Source organism: Equus caballus, chromosome 21, assembly GCF_041296265.1.
Source record: "Equus caballus isolate H_3958 breed thoroughbred chromosome 21, TB-T2T, whole genome shotgun sequence".
Classification (NCBI taxonomy): domain Eukaryota; kingdom Metazoa; phylum Chordata; class Mammalia; order Perissodactyla; family Equidae; genus Equus; species Equus caballus.
In genome coordinates, this window is record NC_091704.1 from 47,273,446 (window position 1) to 47,289,512 (window position 16,067).

At 45.1% G+C, this 16,067-nt stretch overlaps 1 protein-coding gene across 13 annotated transcripts in view; it reads right to left on the reverse strand.

Moving 5' to 3' along the window:
• The window catches only part of PDZD2 (PDZ domain containing 2), a 346,617-nt gene that overhangs the window by 256,304 nt on the left and 74,246 nt on the right, over nt 1–16,067 (reverse strand). Inside the window, exon 2 of one of the 13 annotated variants that reach the window (XM_070246358.1) lies at nt 1,114–1,256. The exons of the other annotated variants lie outside the window; for them this stretch is intronic. The gene's annotated coding sequence lies outside the window, so the exon portion shown is untranslated. The remainder of the gene's footprint in view (nt 1–1,113; nt 1,257–16,067) is intronic. 13 annotated transcript variants of the gene reach the window in all.

The following is a 16,067-nucleotide window of genomic DNA, read 5'->3' on the forward strand; positions in this document are numbered from 1 at the left end:
CCCACAGTGGCCACAGGACTCCATGTGGGCCCCGAGGGAATGGTGGGTCAGCACTTGGGTGAGGTCTTTCCAAGCTCTTCTCTCCGTTCTTTCTATTTAATTATCCACCAAATTGTAACGAACAAGAATATTGGTTGGTAGGTGCTGGGGGCATGGTGATGAACGAACCGGAAACGGTCCCTTCCCTTCAGAGAGCTGACAGCCTCTGGCTCTTTCTCAGTGTAGGTAACTGGCCTTTAGAAAAATTCTGAAATTTTCTCAGCCCCATCTTCACTCCAGGCCTCTTTCCCAAGGGTCTCTTATGTCAACGGTAAGCACACGGCCTCGATTTCTGCAGAGGCACACACACAACTCGCCAGGTCCTGCATTGCTTCCCCGATTCCACCTTCTTTGAGGCTTGCCTTTCCCCATCAGAAGTAATCTTCCGTGTTCCGTTTCTATACAGATCTGGCCTCACCGGGAGGTCTAAATTACAGCCATTCACACGTTAGTGGCCAGCAATTTAATATGCAATTTCTTTTTAAGAAATCTGAAGACAACAGTCCTGTGGCTAACACCTAAACCCCCAAATTTTGACCCTAATTCTCCGAATTGGAGTCAACGCCAGCAGTTGTTTGCGGCCACATCTAACTCTTTAGCGTAGTAAATACACAGCCTCTTATTCCAGCCTGCTCTGCCCATCCTCTCTCTCTTTCTTCTTCTCCCTCACTGCACAGCCAGGTCAAGCTATCTTCCTTGGCTGCTAATATTGGCCTCTTGGTAGCTGTTATTCCATTTCACAGAGAGATCAGCAAATTGTTTCTGGAAAAGGGGGGTATCGTTTCCCTTCCCAATGAATCTATCATTTACATTAGGTTCAATCCTTTTTAATAATGTTTACTTTGAAAGAACAAAACCCGCTAACTTCTGTTGTCCATTTTCCCATGCAAAAAAATATAACACACTGCATAAAGATTTAAAAAAAAAATGTTGAAAGCGATATAGGTAGCTAAAATCTACCGATACATGGACTTGAAGCCTCCAGGAGCAAAGTGTGCTCAAGAGAGGAGAGAGGGAAGCAGAATATAGCCGTCTGATCAGGCTTTTGTAGGAGACATTTGTACAAAATGCTACCTTCAAACTTTGCAAGAACCACTTCCTCCCAAAGGCTGGTCAAAATGGCCATCGCAGATTTCCAGACCCAGAGAAACTTCCTCAGGCTTCATGTTTCTGTTTTTACCTCCATCCATTCTTCCTATGTTATAATTTGCTCCCATCTACAACAAAAACAAAAAAACCATCCAGAAACGGTGGTCGAAGCCAAGGCAGTCCAGAACCCAACACTAATGAGGAGGTGCTTGTCATCGATAGTGAACTAGACCACAAGTTCTGAACGTCTGTGGCTTGTCCACAGGGTGGACCCTGGGAAACCTCCGAAGGGCGGTCGTCAGCTGGCCATGGGTGCTGCTACCCTGTCATTGACTGCGCTGCCTGTAATTTTCAAGCAGGACGCCCCACATCACACAACACCAACGTCCTTCTCTGCGCTTTTTATAACATAAACGCTGAGTTTTCGCTGAACAAGCCCTCACTTGTCCTGAAGTCAAGTCTGTTGTATAACATATGTAGACTGGTATTTTTATTGACTTTTGAGACACACTAAACGCTCTTCAAGGAGGAGCTTGGTGTCCTTTCACAGAAACACTTAAGTCATCCATTGCAAGCACTGGAAGGGACTTTCGTGGTCATGTAACTTAACCTACTCATCTATCCAGTGAGGAAATGAGGCCAGGAGAGGTGAGTATCCCATCCAAGTTTATAGAGATCATTCTAGAAAAAGTCATAATCAGAATCCAGTCTCTCTGGGGCCAGCCTGGTGGTGCAGCAGTTAAGTTTGCATCTTTTGCTTTGGTGGCCTGGGGTTTGTCAGTTTGGATCCCGGGTGCAGACCTACACATTGCTTGTCAAGCCATGCTGTGGCAGGCATCCCACATATACAGTAGAGGAAGATGGGCATGGATGTTAGCTCAGGGCCAGTCTTTCTCAGCAAAAAGAGGAGGATCGGTGGCAGATGTTATCTCAGGGCTAATCTTCCTCAAATAAAAAAAAAAAAAAGAATCCAGGCTCTCTGATTTCTGAACCAGAGCTCTTTTCACTTGGAGAGACCAAAGTACAAGATTTAATCTTTTAAAGCCATGCTCTATTGGCCATGGTAAGAGAAAACGAAAAAAAAGTTACTTAAAATACAAAAAGAAGCCAGAAGACTGATGATAGCCAATTGCATTAATACATCCTCCCAAGTAAACCTTCTACACAGAAGCCAAATTGTGGAATTTGAGTTTCTCTGCTCATCTTCCAAAAGAATTCCTAATGAGCTGTGGAGTGACCCAAAGGTGAAGAAAGAGAGGAAAAAGACAACCAAGAACCTTGAAAGTCCAGCCTTGGACCCCCATGTCCAGGACACAAAAGGATGCCCATTGGCTTCCCTCTCCTCCAGTGGTCCACAGCTATGGGGGGATTCAACCCCCTCCTCCCTGTGGCCCATATGAGGATGGGGTGGGGGGACTCAGGTCCCTAACAGCTGTCCTCTCCTGAGGAGAGCATGCAGATTGATGAGTAATTGCCAAGGGTGCCAGCAGAGGCTGACAGGCACTACGTTAAGCCCAACATCATTATTATTAAACCTACAATTTAAAACCAATTACGCTTTGCAGAAGACTGCAGCTTCCATTTAAACCACTCCTGGAGGAAAAGAAAAGGCCATTACACAGAGTTCAAGGCAAGCTACAGAAGCGCTTATGTGGCACAAAGCTGGGACTCAGGCACAAATTAATAATAGTAACCCTGGGGTTCCCACTCGGATGGAAGCAAGACAATGGAAAGCATATACTAGAGAATAAAAACAAGATGCAAACATCCTCCTTTGACTGCAAAGCAGCTAGATCTCCTTGAGGCTTCAAGATAAGTTTACTTATTTCCCTCAGTGGGGGAAAGACTAACATGCAAATCAGAGGTCCTAAATTGGTGGCCAGGCCTTCCCAATGGTGTTGTCTTAAAAAAAAAAAAAAAAAATCAGGGTTTTCTATGCATTTTAAAAGTCTGAATATGCAGCTTTCCTTAACAAATCAGATTATCCAGGAACACTGCGGCAATGATGTCCAGAGCTAAGGTTTGGTTAGATGGACAGATAGGCATGTGCTCTCTTATTCACCCCAGTCTCTACCACTCCCTATTGCCTCCCAACAGAGAATCTGCATCTATTTTCTTTTATCATCTTATAAAGAGTCACAAAGAAAGTGAAATCTTTCTTATCATGGTATCTCTATCAACAATTTTCTTGTACACGTCCCACTTCATTTATTTCTGTTTTTCATCTGACATATCTTAGACACTTGATTATTTGATTTCTAACCCAAATCTCCTTTAGGAGATAAGTGTCCTGCCGCTGCTAAAAATATCAGTTGTAAAAGAAGTCAATTTCAATTTGAATAATATTTATCAAGTGCCTTTTGGGTTCAAGAGACTGCACTCGGCCTTGGGGGAGGGACTCAAAGATAATTAAGGCCCACGCTTCACTGTGGGCATTTCAGCTCAAAAGACTGGGTTAAATCCTGGAGAAGATGATGTCATAAGAAAAGCATAAACCACTACGGAGTTCAGAGGAGGCAGAAACCACATCTGGCTGGGACATCAGGAAAAGCTACATGGAAGACAGAGCATGTGGAATAGGCTTCGAGGGAGGGCTGGTGTTTTGACAAGTGAAGAAGGAAAGCAAGAGAGATCTGCTCAACAGAGAACAAAGTGAGCATTTGCACAGGCAGAGAAGCACCGGGGTGTGCGGGGAACAGGGAGGAAACTTCCTCCAAAGATGGATAAACTTGGAAAGAGGGGGATTGGGCTGTGGAACTTCTGAGTTCTGTTCCTACCTCCTCCCCCAGCCCAACTCCTGCAGAGGCAGAGGCAGCGTCTTCACTCCCTGATGACAACTGAGTGATGCAGAGGGGCCACCCTCACAAAAGCCTCCTGCAGCGAGAACACCCAAACCATCTCCCCAGATGCTGATGCCATGGAACAGGGTCAAGGCTCTAGGTTACCAATTGGCAGCACTGGCTGCTTGGGTGCTCCTTTATTTAATGCAGCACCAACTGGGCCCCAGGCTCCTCCCAGGGGTATGCCACAGAGTGCGGCAGGGTCTCTGCCCTCATCAAAAGGAAACTGACAAGCAGGAAATTAGCAAACACACGCGTTTAGCATCATCTGTCCACCCAGATGCTGATGGAAAAAGCCTTGGAATCCAGGCTTGATTTCCCATCCCCTCCAATCCATCCTCAAAATCCATTGTCTCTATCCTGAAAATGCATCCTGAGTCCAAACTCTTCTCATTACCCACATGGATGTCATCTTAGCCCAAGGCCCCTTGTCCTAGACCTCTGCAGGAACTTCCCAACTGGTATGCCTGTTTCTGCTCTAACCCCTCATAGTCTATTCTCCACACTGGAGAAAAGTTAGCTTTATCATGTCATTCTTCTACTCAAGACATTGAATAGCAGCCCATCATACTCGGAATAAAATCTGAAGTCTTCACTGTGGCTTTCAAAGGGCTATATAACCTTGCTCCTGACTACCTCTTCCCCTCACTGCCACCCCACTCTCTCCACTCCAGCCATGGTCATTAAGTATTTACCAAGGGCCTGCCAGGACTTCAGGTGCTAGGAATACACCAGGAACAGTGACTCACTTGCTCTTTCTTGAAGACAGTGAAAATGCCCCTGCCTCAGGCCCTTTGCACTTGCTGTTCCCTCTGCCTGAAACAATTTGTGCCTCAGATCCACACCTCACATCACTCACTCAGCTTTCCCAAATACCGTACCCTAGAATAGCACCCCTAATGATGCAGCTCCTCACCCCCCTTTGATTGCCTCCTAACATCTGTCATTAACAGACCTTACCTTATGTTATAAATACATTTGTGCATTGTGTTCACCACCTGTGTCTTCCAATAGAATGCAGGCTCCATGGGGACAGGGCCTTTGTCTGTTTTGTCTGCTGCAGTGTCCCCCACATCTACACAAGTGTTTGGCACAACACGACTGCTCACTACTTATGGAATGACTGAAATAGGGCTAATCTGTAGGGCCCTGTTCACAGGAGCTAGCAGAGTTCAGAAAAGGAGGAAGCCAGAGTGTGCTGTTGGAGGCAGAGCGGGGACTTGGGGGCTGAGCTGGGCTCCCAAGGCCACCTGTGATGGAGATAAAGGCAGACAGGAACAAAGACCTTTCCAAGTGGGAGAAAAACCATGACCCAAAGTGTAGAAGTGGAATTTGGCACAGCAGGGGCTGGAGAGGGCCAACAGGCCCAGGGACCTAAAGGTTCCTGGGGCCTCTTAGCTGAAGATGAAGTTGGATCGGAAGGGCAGGATCAGTTGCTTTAAAAATCACCTGCCTGGGCAGGGCTCCATCTCCAGAAATCCTGATCCAGCAGGCCTGGGTATGGCCCAGGAATCTGTGTCTGTAACAGGGTTGGGAACTGCTGTATGGAGAACACTGCAATCCCAAAGAGACAGACCATCAAAGCAGGAGGCGAGTTTCCCATGCAACACTCAACTCCTTATCCCTGCTGAGAGCCTCTCCCAGAAGGAGGGGCCAGGGACAGCCAAATTAGGGGAAGGAGCAGTCTCGGGAGTAAACAAAAGCTTGTAGGGCAACCCAGGGACACTTGGGGAGGGCACAACAAATACAGGTGAGCACCAAGAAGATGAAGACTTTGGAATCACACTTTGGCCTTCTCCACTCTTGAATCAGCAGGGCGTCATGGAGACAGATGTCTACCCCAGATTTACTGCCAAGCTAACTACTTAACCCCTCTGAGCTTCATTTTCTCATTCACTCACCTATCCTACTCATGGAAAACAAAAAAGCAACAAAAATCAGTGGGCCTACTATGTGCCGCTGATCAAGCCAAGAGATGCACAGAAAAAACAACATTCCTGCCACGCAAGGCAGAGTCAGTTCCACCAGGGCACAGATAAGCAAGGAAACAACTTCAAAACAGTAAACTTTGCCTCACAGAGTTGTTGCAAGGGTTTAGGAAGTGAATATAAATTAAGCGCCCCGTATAAAATAGAGAGTCAAGGAAGTCACTTCCATCATGCATTCTCGCTTGGTGCAGCTCCTAATTTTAATAAGCGTTGAAGGACGGATGCGTCCCAAGATCAGGATTATTCTAAGTGCTATTCCAAGTCTGGGAACCACTGGCCTAGAGGCAGTGCTACAGAGACATACAGACTAGGAGAGTCAATCCACACCAGACACTCCCGGGTGGGTGCAGCAAGCCCAGCCCCACCGAAGTTGCAATGCATAGATAACCTAAAGCCTGGAATTGCAATGCACAGATAACCTAAAACCTTCTCTGAGTCTTTGGTTTCAACCTCTGAGAGCAGCAAACTGGAGGGATTTAAATTTCATCTCCTTTTTTTAAGTTTCCCACCCACCCCCTGCCAGGAATGCCTACAGGCAGGGAACAGCCTACCCAGCACGATGGCCAGAAGGCAGGCAGCAGGAGAGAAACATCACAGATCCTCCTGCTGCGGGGTCTCAGGAAGAACCCCAGCCTCCGCAGAGGAGGAGCCTTGGGGTCGGCGGGAGTGTGGGGAAACCTCCACGGGCTCTGCTCAGTCTGGGCCTTATTCTGGCTTCAGTCAGAGCAGCTTTGGTTCTGTATGTTGAGATGATGTGTTATGTTTTGAAAAGAGGGAATCAATCATTTCTAAAACAGTTTGATGGCCACTGATCTGATCTACCCACCCACCTTACAGATGAAGAATGGGGTGCAGGCAGGGGAAGTGACCTGTCCATAGTCATACTGACAATTTGTCTAGAATCAAAGTCTTCTGATTCCAACATTCTCATCTCATGCTGGTAACTAAACGAAACAACCACAAAACAAAAACAACCCAATATGTTGTGGCAAACCAGGGACATCACTTGTCTGATCAAATATCCTGACGCTCAGTCTGGGAAATGGGGCTAGCTCTCCCAGGTGGCTTGTCTGAGCAGGGCCAACAAGCTTACCAGGAAAACAGCCAACCAGACATTTCCAGAAGGAATCTGTGCAGTCAAGAGTCAGCAGTGCATTGCATCCTCTAACTTGTGACTTCAGTCCCACATAGCCTGAGCTAATTCATGGTAGCCTAAAGGATGGGGGGACCTTCTTGGGAGTAAAAGCAGATCCAGAGTTTTGTTTTTTGGGTTTTTTAAAAAAGATTTTATTTTTCCTTTTCTCCCCAAAGCCCCTGGTACATAGTTGTGTATTTTTAGTTGTGGCATGTGGGACGCCACTTCAGCACGGCCCAACAAGTGGCACCATGTCCATGCCCAGGATCCGGACTGGTGAAACCCTGGGCCACCAAAGTGGAGCACATGAACTTAACCACTTGGCCATAGGGATGGCCCCTAGATCCAGAGTTTTAACAACAAAAAAACCAATATACCTAGACAACCCCAACTCTCTCATTCTCAGTAAATAGACCTCTACTGTCATTCATTCACGGCCTGCAGGCCATGGCATGAGCGCTCTGCTCTGTGGAAGAGAAGGATGGCCAGCAGGTCTTGGTGCAGGCTTATGGGGACGGTTTTTGGGAAAGCTAGCTCTTTGAAGTCAAGCTGCATGGCCATTCACACCACAGGGAGTGGGAAAGCTATCCTGGCATTTGGAAAAACAGAACCAGGAGATGGATTTGATGGTTCTGCCATCAGGAGGAGCAGAAGCCAGCAATGAACATGGCTGGAAGCCTGTGCATTGGCAGCAAAGTCACCAAGCCACAGAGCTCTCACTGTGAGCCCCACTGCACAAGAATGTTTGGGACAAAAGGAGGTAGGTGCTTGGGGCATTTGTGTCAACTTGGGGAGCTGAGACAAACATGCCCCAATCACAGAGCTCCCTGGAAATTGTGCAGACAACAGTGGAAAGGAGGTCTTGCCCAAGAGGCCCTGAACCTCACAGTGAAGATGTGCAGGAAGGAACATCTTTCCATTTGAGGGCTGTTTGCAATATACAAAATGTCATAGGTCCTTGTTTATTCCTCTTGTCCTAGGATAACAGCATCCCCTTTCACTCTCAAAAGTATCTTAAATTGATGAAAAATCATATGGTGACCCGAGTCACAGGGCCCTTTATAACATGCTTTCCCAAGGGCCATAATTTAAAATACCATCTTTGAGCACAATCTCTTGTCTCTGCCAAGGATGACAAATAGCTGGCACACCAGTCCCCTTTCCACTCCCATGCCCGTGACAGACATTGTTAATGGATCACAGCTCTCTTTCCCATCAATCCTAGCCAAAGCCATAGAATCTTCTCAAAACAATTCTCCAGACAGCCAAGAAAACGAGCTGACTCATGAGGTGATCCTGATTTACCCTCACTGGTCCATATCTCATCTGTTCAGGAAGCCACTCAAGAGGGCTTCAACTTCCTGAGACCATGAAGACAAAGCCATAAAAGCCTTGCGCTGGCTGCACCTAGGCATTTGTCCTGGCCAAAGCCAAGGCTATTCTCTTATTTCTTTGGGGATTGGCAGTGACTCCTGCCCAGGACGCCCGGAATCCAACCAACAGTCCCTAACTTCCAAGCAGACCAAACGAGCCAGAGCCCCACAGTTCTATTTAGAGCCCCATACTTGGTGGCTTATGCTGCTCTGGGAGACAATCTATGTGGTGGCTTGCTATAATGCTAGGCCTTCCGCTTGGCTTTATGGATAAAGTTTCACTACTTTTTGTTTTTCCTCCCAGATTTTGGCTATCGTAGAAGGCATAACTCAGACAAATTCTGCTGAAATTGTACGTGCTGCTTCCTAAACAGACCCTTTAGTTCTTGATAATAGAAAAAATTCATTTACATAGGTAAAGGAACAGCTTACTACAAAGTGTACGATGAACACTGAACATTTTCACTAAGACAGGACATGGAGACGTAAGGGTAACTTGAAACAGAAGAAATCTGACCTTACAAGAACTCCTCCCCTCCAAAGAGGGGAAGGCTCTAAAGCAGGAAGCCTAAAAGGCTATGGTGCACTTCTCCAGGAATGGACGAGACTCTAATGAGCGTGGTAGTGTGGCAAGGTGAGAGGTAGGTGTGCAGAGGGAAAGGGTGAGTGAAGGTGGCTCGGGCTGCATGTTTAGTGAGACCTGAAAAAGCCTCTCTCAGGTGGTGTGTGAGAGCTTCCTGGAGGAGGGAGACTTCTAAGATCTGCTAGAATCCATTTATTTTTCCCAGCAAATATTTATTGAGCACCTACTGTGTATCAGGCACTCTTCTAGATGGTGGGAGTAAAACAATGAACAAAACACACAGAGATAAAAGTTTCTCTCTCTCCATCTCCATCTCCATCTCTCTCTTGCCACACACACACACACACACACACACACACACACACACGTATAGTGTTTTCTAGGTTTTTTTTAACTTTTAATTTTTTTTTTTAGGAAGATTAGCCCTGAGCTAGCATCTGTTGCCAATCCTCCTCTTTTTGCTGAAGAAGACTGGCCCCGAGCTAACATCCATGCCCATCTTTCTCTACTTTTTTTAATAAAAAAAAGTGGGATGCCTGCCAGAGCATGGCTTGACAAGTAATGCGTAGGTCTGCACCCAGGATCCGAACAAGAGAACCCCAGACCGCTGAAGCGTAACACGCAAACTTAACTACTGCACCACCATGCCAGCCCCAGATATAGTGTTTTTATTTGAATGGTGGGATTATTGGTCTTTATTCCCCTTTTGGTCCATTCATTTTTCTGATTTTTTTTTTTTGCAATAAACATGAACTTATTAATATGAAAAGTATTGCTTAAAAATTAAATATCAAAAAGAAGGTACTAAGGGGCTGGTCCAGCAGCGTAGTGGTTAAGTTTGTGCACTCTGCTTCGGTGGCTTGGGCTTTGCAGGTTCGGATCCCAGGCACAGACCTAGCACCGCTCGTCAGGCCACACTGTGGTGGTATCCTACGTAAAACAGAGGAAGATTGGCACAGATGTTAGCTCAGCAACAATCTTCCTCAAGCAAAAAGAAGAAGACTAGCAACAGATGTTAGCTCAGGCCAATCTTCCTCACAAAAAAAAGAAGGTACTAAGCACAAGCAGCAGAGACACAAGGCAATGGGCATCCAAGGGGCACTCAGTATCTGTTCATTTGAATTATGAAGGTGAAGACAAGGGCAATCAAGTTACCTGGAGCGTCTCTCCCCCACCCTACTCTCTCTCTTGACCTTGTGAGGCCTCAGCCATGCAGACTCATGGCAGGAGTACCCAAGGTAGGGAGGGAGCCAGGAGCAGAAATGACCTCCACTAACACGGAGCTTCTTCCCCTGCTAGGAGGAGGATTTTTTAGCACTATTAAGCTTTTGTGTAAGTTCTCTAAAATCCTCTAGAATAATTTGAATATATCCTTAGCCTCAACAATTATACATACAAAAAAAAGAAGAAAGAGAATATAGTGTTTTTACAATAAGATTCTTTCCTATTCAAACTACAAAGGAGAAAAATCTTCTTCTGCTGCTTCTTTTTAATTGTTTTTTAGAATTAGAATCATGATAATACTGGAGAAGAGAATAAATGTCAAAAGAAAAAAGATTATATGACTCATTCAAATGATATCAATATCAAAAGGCGCTCTTTAAGCAAGTCATTTTCTCTCCTTTTTAATTTTAAAGTGAATTAAGACCCTCCCTTGGACACCAGCTGTGACAGAAAGGACATTTTTTGCCTAATAAGGATGTGGCAGACCCACTCCTGATCCTCCTCTGTTAGTGGCTGGTAAACATGGGTGAGGCAAGTCCTGCTCTGGTTTTGAAAGAAACCAAACTAACAACTGCCCAAATCTCAAGGAACTGATATAATTTCAGTACATGAGTGTGATTTAGAAATGGAAACCACTGTAGAGCAGGGTTAAGCCAACAACCACCCATAGCCCTCAGAAGGACCATGCTTTATGGTTCAATTGTGGCAAGAAACAAAATTCCACCTATAAACTCTTTAGACAGTAACTACCTCAGAAAATTCCAGACAAACCCATTCCATGGACTTTGGAGGCCAGCCCTGTATAATGCTGTTACCATATGAGTAAGAGGTTGCTTGTGCTTTGGGGTTATAAAATAGTCACAATTAAAGGGAAAAAATTCAAAGACTAGGACAGGAAAACTGCACATTTGATGCCACCTCAGCCACCTACCTGAGCCTAGAAATATTGATTTCATTCTCTCACCCACCAACCTCTCCAAATGCAAAGTCACTGTCTGGGTTAGCAAACTATACCTCGTGTACTTCCATTTTCTTCCATGGGGTTTGTTTCCTCCATTTCTTCAGTATCAGAGGCACCAATTGATGAGGATCAAGGCTGCCCCCGGGAGAGGAGCCCAAGGCGTCCTGCCCTACATACCAATCTATATCATCCTCTTGGATGTCCTGACCTGATCCAATCTGATTCTTATCCAAAGTTATAGGACCACCCAATAACCAGACCCCACCTACACTGATACCATTTTAATGACTTTTTTAACATAATCTTTCCTTTGTCCTGTAAAGGGATAACTCATATATTTATGCCTTAAATTTAGCCCTACCCTCAACCCATGTTTGCAGCTCTTACTGCTCATGGGTCCTGTCCTCATGCTACTCCATGCTATTCTCTGAATAAAGACATTACTACCAGACCTTGAGATTCCAAGAAATCTTTCTTTCGACTCCTCAGCTCACCGAGCCCGCATCACCAATCTCCTAGCTGAGAATCCAACAGAGAGTGGGCACTCTATGAGTTGGTTGCCGGGGATGGATGGATAAGTGAATGGATGGACAGATAGATGAATCAAGAGACAGGTAATGTCACTACTATGAGAGATTTGTCCTATAAGAACCTGGATGCCGCTGGCATCAGCAATAACTTCAGCTATTCCTTCCATGAGCAATTTATTATCTGTAATATGCTAGGCATTGTGCAGGATACAGGAACAGAAAAATAAGGGAGTTCATACTCTAGGTGAAGAGAAAAGACAAGCAACAAGTAGGAGTAGAATATAATCAAGTATCAAACTATGTTATACAGACTCACAGGAAGTCAAGATCATGGACGACATGGCAAAACTCACCAATGGGAAGAGAGTACTAATATTATTCACACAACATTCTTCCATCATTTCAAAGGGAAGGATGAACTGGCTAACCTAAAAGAATATTTGGAAGAGTTTCTAAATTTGTTTAGAAGCCCACTTTTTCATCCAGAACTACCAAATAACATACAGCAGAGAAGTTACTAGAGAGAGATAGATAGATAAGTAAAAGAAACACTAACCATTATTTGATTTGCATCTTCTAGCAGAAGTTGATAAGTCAAATGCTTTTAGTGACCAAGCAGGAAAATGCTCAAACATCTATGTGTGGCAGGCACTGTTCTCTGTGTTTCACATGCATTTTTCCACTTACTCCTAGCCACAATCCTCCGAGAAGATACAAATATTATCCCACTTAGACGAAAAAACAGACCCCAGCAAGTTAAGGCTTTGCAAGTTTACCAGGTTGGCCAAAATCACACAAGCAGCAAAGGGTAGAGCAGAGACATGGAGTAGGAAGTTCTGCCTTCGAAGGCGTAGTGCTTTGGTATGACTCCTCACCCCTGCCATGGAGGGATGGAAGTCAGTGTGGGGCATGGTGGGTGCCAAGGCCTGGGCTCCCATGACAGTGAACAGTCACTACCGAGCTCTAGCAGATTGATGGTAAGCCAGAATGCCAGAGCCCAGAGAAGTAACAAAAAAACCCCACACTTCAAAATGTGAAATCTCTTGATTTTTAAATATTGACAACAAACTCAATCTTTAAAAAATGAAAAATAACCACTCTGCAAACCCAACAAAACCATGTGTGACGAGCTTCAGCCCACGTTCCTCCAGTGGGCAACCTCTGCCTTACACATTGCCAAAGCTCATTTCACTTATGCAGTTTCACTTTTCACAATAACCCTGCGAAGGAAGTATTAGTTCTGATGCATGGATGACGAATCCAAGAAGGCTGAGAGAGGATGAAAGACTTTCCTGCAAATGTGCCTGGTCACAAGCAAGGGCCTAGACTCAACGTCTGAGCCCTCGATGAACAAAGCTGGGGTCCCTTGAGCTCTACCTCACTGATCAGAGCTCTCCACTCTGCAGTTTGCCGGAAAGAAAGCTGTCTCTTGATTTACGGGTTGTTCTCTTTTCCTTATGAAAATGTAACCATCCTTAGGCAGAGTCATGGGTTAAGTATTTACTGGTCAATGCAGCTTGCTTTTAATAAATATGCGTCTGAAGGAAAGAACCAGATCCTATCCAAAGGGCAGTTTTCCTTGTGGGAGAGTTGCAGTCAGCATGAGATCAGGCGTTGGGGTGGGTAGCACTATGAGAGAGAGCAAAGACCAGGGAAGCAGACGCACAAGCATCGGTCTGCTTCATAGCTTTGCCTAGAATGGCACTGGTGGATCCACTCCTCTCCTGAGACACTCAGCAATGAGAAGAACTTGGACTGCCTAATGGTTTCCCCAAGGCTCTCAGGTAGGAAGAGTGAGAAGTTTGGGTGGGAACTCCAGCATTCTGACTCCAAGTTCAGCTTTCTCTTTTATTTCACCTGCAGCCAGCCTCCTGTTTACCACAAGAGACTAAAACTCAGAGCTGCCCTGGCTTTGTAGGTCCCAGTTCAAATTCACTATGGAGCTATGGATGCCTATGTAACACGACCTCTAAGAGAATTCTCAGGAAGAGCCTTTCGTAAAAAAATAAAATATGGGGGGGGGGGGGCTGGCTCCGTGGCCGAGTGGTGAAGTTCGCGCCCTCTGCTGCAGGCGGCCCAGTGTTTCGTTGGTTCGAATCCTGGGCGCAGACATGGCACTGCTCATCAAACCACGCTGAGGCAGCGTCCCACATGCCACAACTAGAAGGACCCACAACAAAGAATATACAACTATGTACCAGGGGGCTTTGAGGAGAAAAAGGAAAAAAATAAAATCTTAAAAAAAAAAAAATAAATAAAATAAAATAAAATAAAATATGGGGCTGGCCCAGTGGCCTAGTGGTTAAGTTCACACGCTCTGCTTTAGCAGCCCAGGGTTTGCCAGTTCAGATCCTGGGCGCAGACCTACACACCACTCATCAAGCCACACTGTGGCGGCATCCCACATACAAGAACCAGAAGGACTTATAACTAGAATATACAACTATGCACTGGGGCTTTGGGGAGGGGGAAAAAAAGAATTAAAAAATAAAATAAATCCTGACTCTTAACTGAATCAATTTTCATTGCAAAAAAATGGAGAAAATAAAGAAGTGCATAAAGAAAGCAGTTACTCACAATCTCACCAATCAGAGACCACCACAATTTTGGATCCCTTCTTCAATCTTTTTCCAAAGCGTGTGTGTGCATGTGCATACCCATGTAGTATTTTGTACTTAATTGAGGTCATACTCTATATGCCATTTTTAAGCTTGTATTTTCACTTGTCATACCTTAAACATTTTGCCACATCATCATAATTCTTCAAAGACTGACATTTCAATAACTGCATAATACTATGACAAACAGATCGCCATAATTTATTTTACTAATTCTATTGTTGGAAATGTAGGTTATGGCTCATTTTTTTGCTATCATAAATGATGCTCTGATGAACACAAAATTGTCTCTATTTCCAATTAGTTCATCAAAAGGTATTTATAAAAAGGCAATTATGGGGTGACGGGACACACATTTTGAGGCTCTTACAAAGATTGTCAACATGCTTTCCAAAAACATTGTGGCAATTTATGTTAAAACTGTATGACTTAAAAAAATCTTTGCCCCTTAGTCTTCCTTAACTTCAGAAAGGACTGCTTTTCTGGAAATATGAGGTCCCCTCCCCTGGTATACCACCAAATAATACTGACGCCGTAACTACAGCTGCGTCCTTCCCAGCAAGGCTATTTCATTTCACTTCATTTCTGACCAGCAAGTGAGCATCTAACACCTGCTCAAAGAGGCAAAAATGCACTTTATTGTTTTTAAAAGGTGTTTGTAGTGAAGTCCCGTGAAAAGGCAGAACCTATCCCAATCTCAGAAATCAAGATGCAGAGGCCTTAAGGAGAAGCGTTCCCTCTGAAATGGCTGCGGCGGTTTAGAGCTGTGTGGCCAGAGTGCCCATTAGCTGTTTGTCAGGAATATTTTTAGAAAGTGCAGAACGAGACTGTGAGACCCAGTGCTACAGTGTCACCCTCTCGCCAGGAATCCGCCCGCAGCCTTCGGAAGCCTGCTGCCAGCCTGGAATCGGCGGTGCTCCCTGCCCTGACAGACTCAGCACACACGACACGCCCCCCACAGTGCGAAGGGCACAGCCAAGCAAGGACACACAGCTGCCCAAAGCTCTCTCCAAGGATCATCAAGATTTTCATTTCCTGCAGGTACAGAATTTCTGTTATCAGACTGTGCAGACGTGAGAAAGTTTGAGGTTAAAGCCAAAGACCCCATCTGTGGCGAGGTGGACTGCTATTTCTCAGATCTGCGAAAGGAAATGATTCTGGGGAAAAATCCTGTGATCTAAATACACTGTAGATTTCATACCTTGCAGTCTCTCCAACATTCCCCAAATGTCATTGCCATTGCTGTTCTTCACGTCTGCAGTCTTCCATAGTGAATGAAGCTTGTACTTAGGACCAGGCAGAACTGAGTGACCCTAAGCAAGTTAATTAACCTCTCTGAGCCTCAGTTTCCTCATCAGAAAAGTGGGGCCAATAGTAAGGTCTGCCTCATAGGGGTCTTGTAGGAATTTAACAAAATAATCCATATAAAGCACTCAGCAGAACACCTGCCCTGTGAAACGCTCTCAGTAAGTGCTAATTTTAATACCAGTGGTCGTGGTATCATTCAAAAGCAGATTTACCCAGCTATAAATTATTGGCACATTTTACTTCTGGAAACCACTGTTCACTAGCCTCCCCACCAGAGGAAGGAAAAAAAAGAAACAAAACCTAAAGGGTCACATTTGCATTATTTTAGCCACTCCTGCAAGCCACATAATGGGAGGAGGAATTTGTAACAACTGCTAAA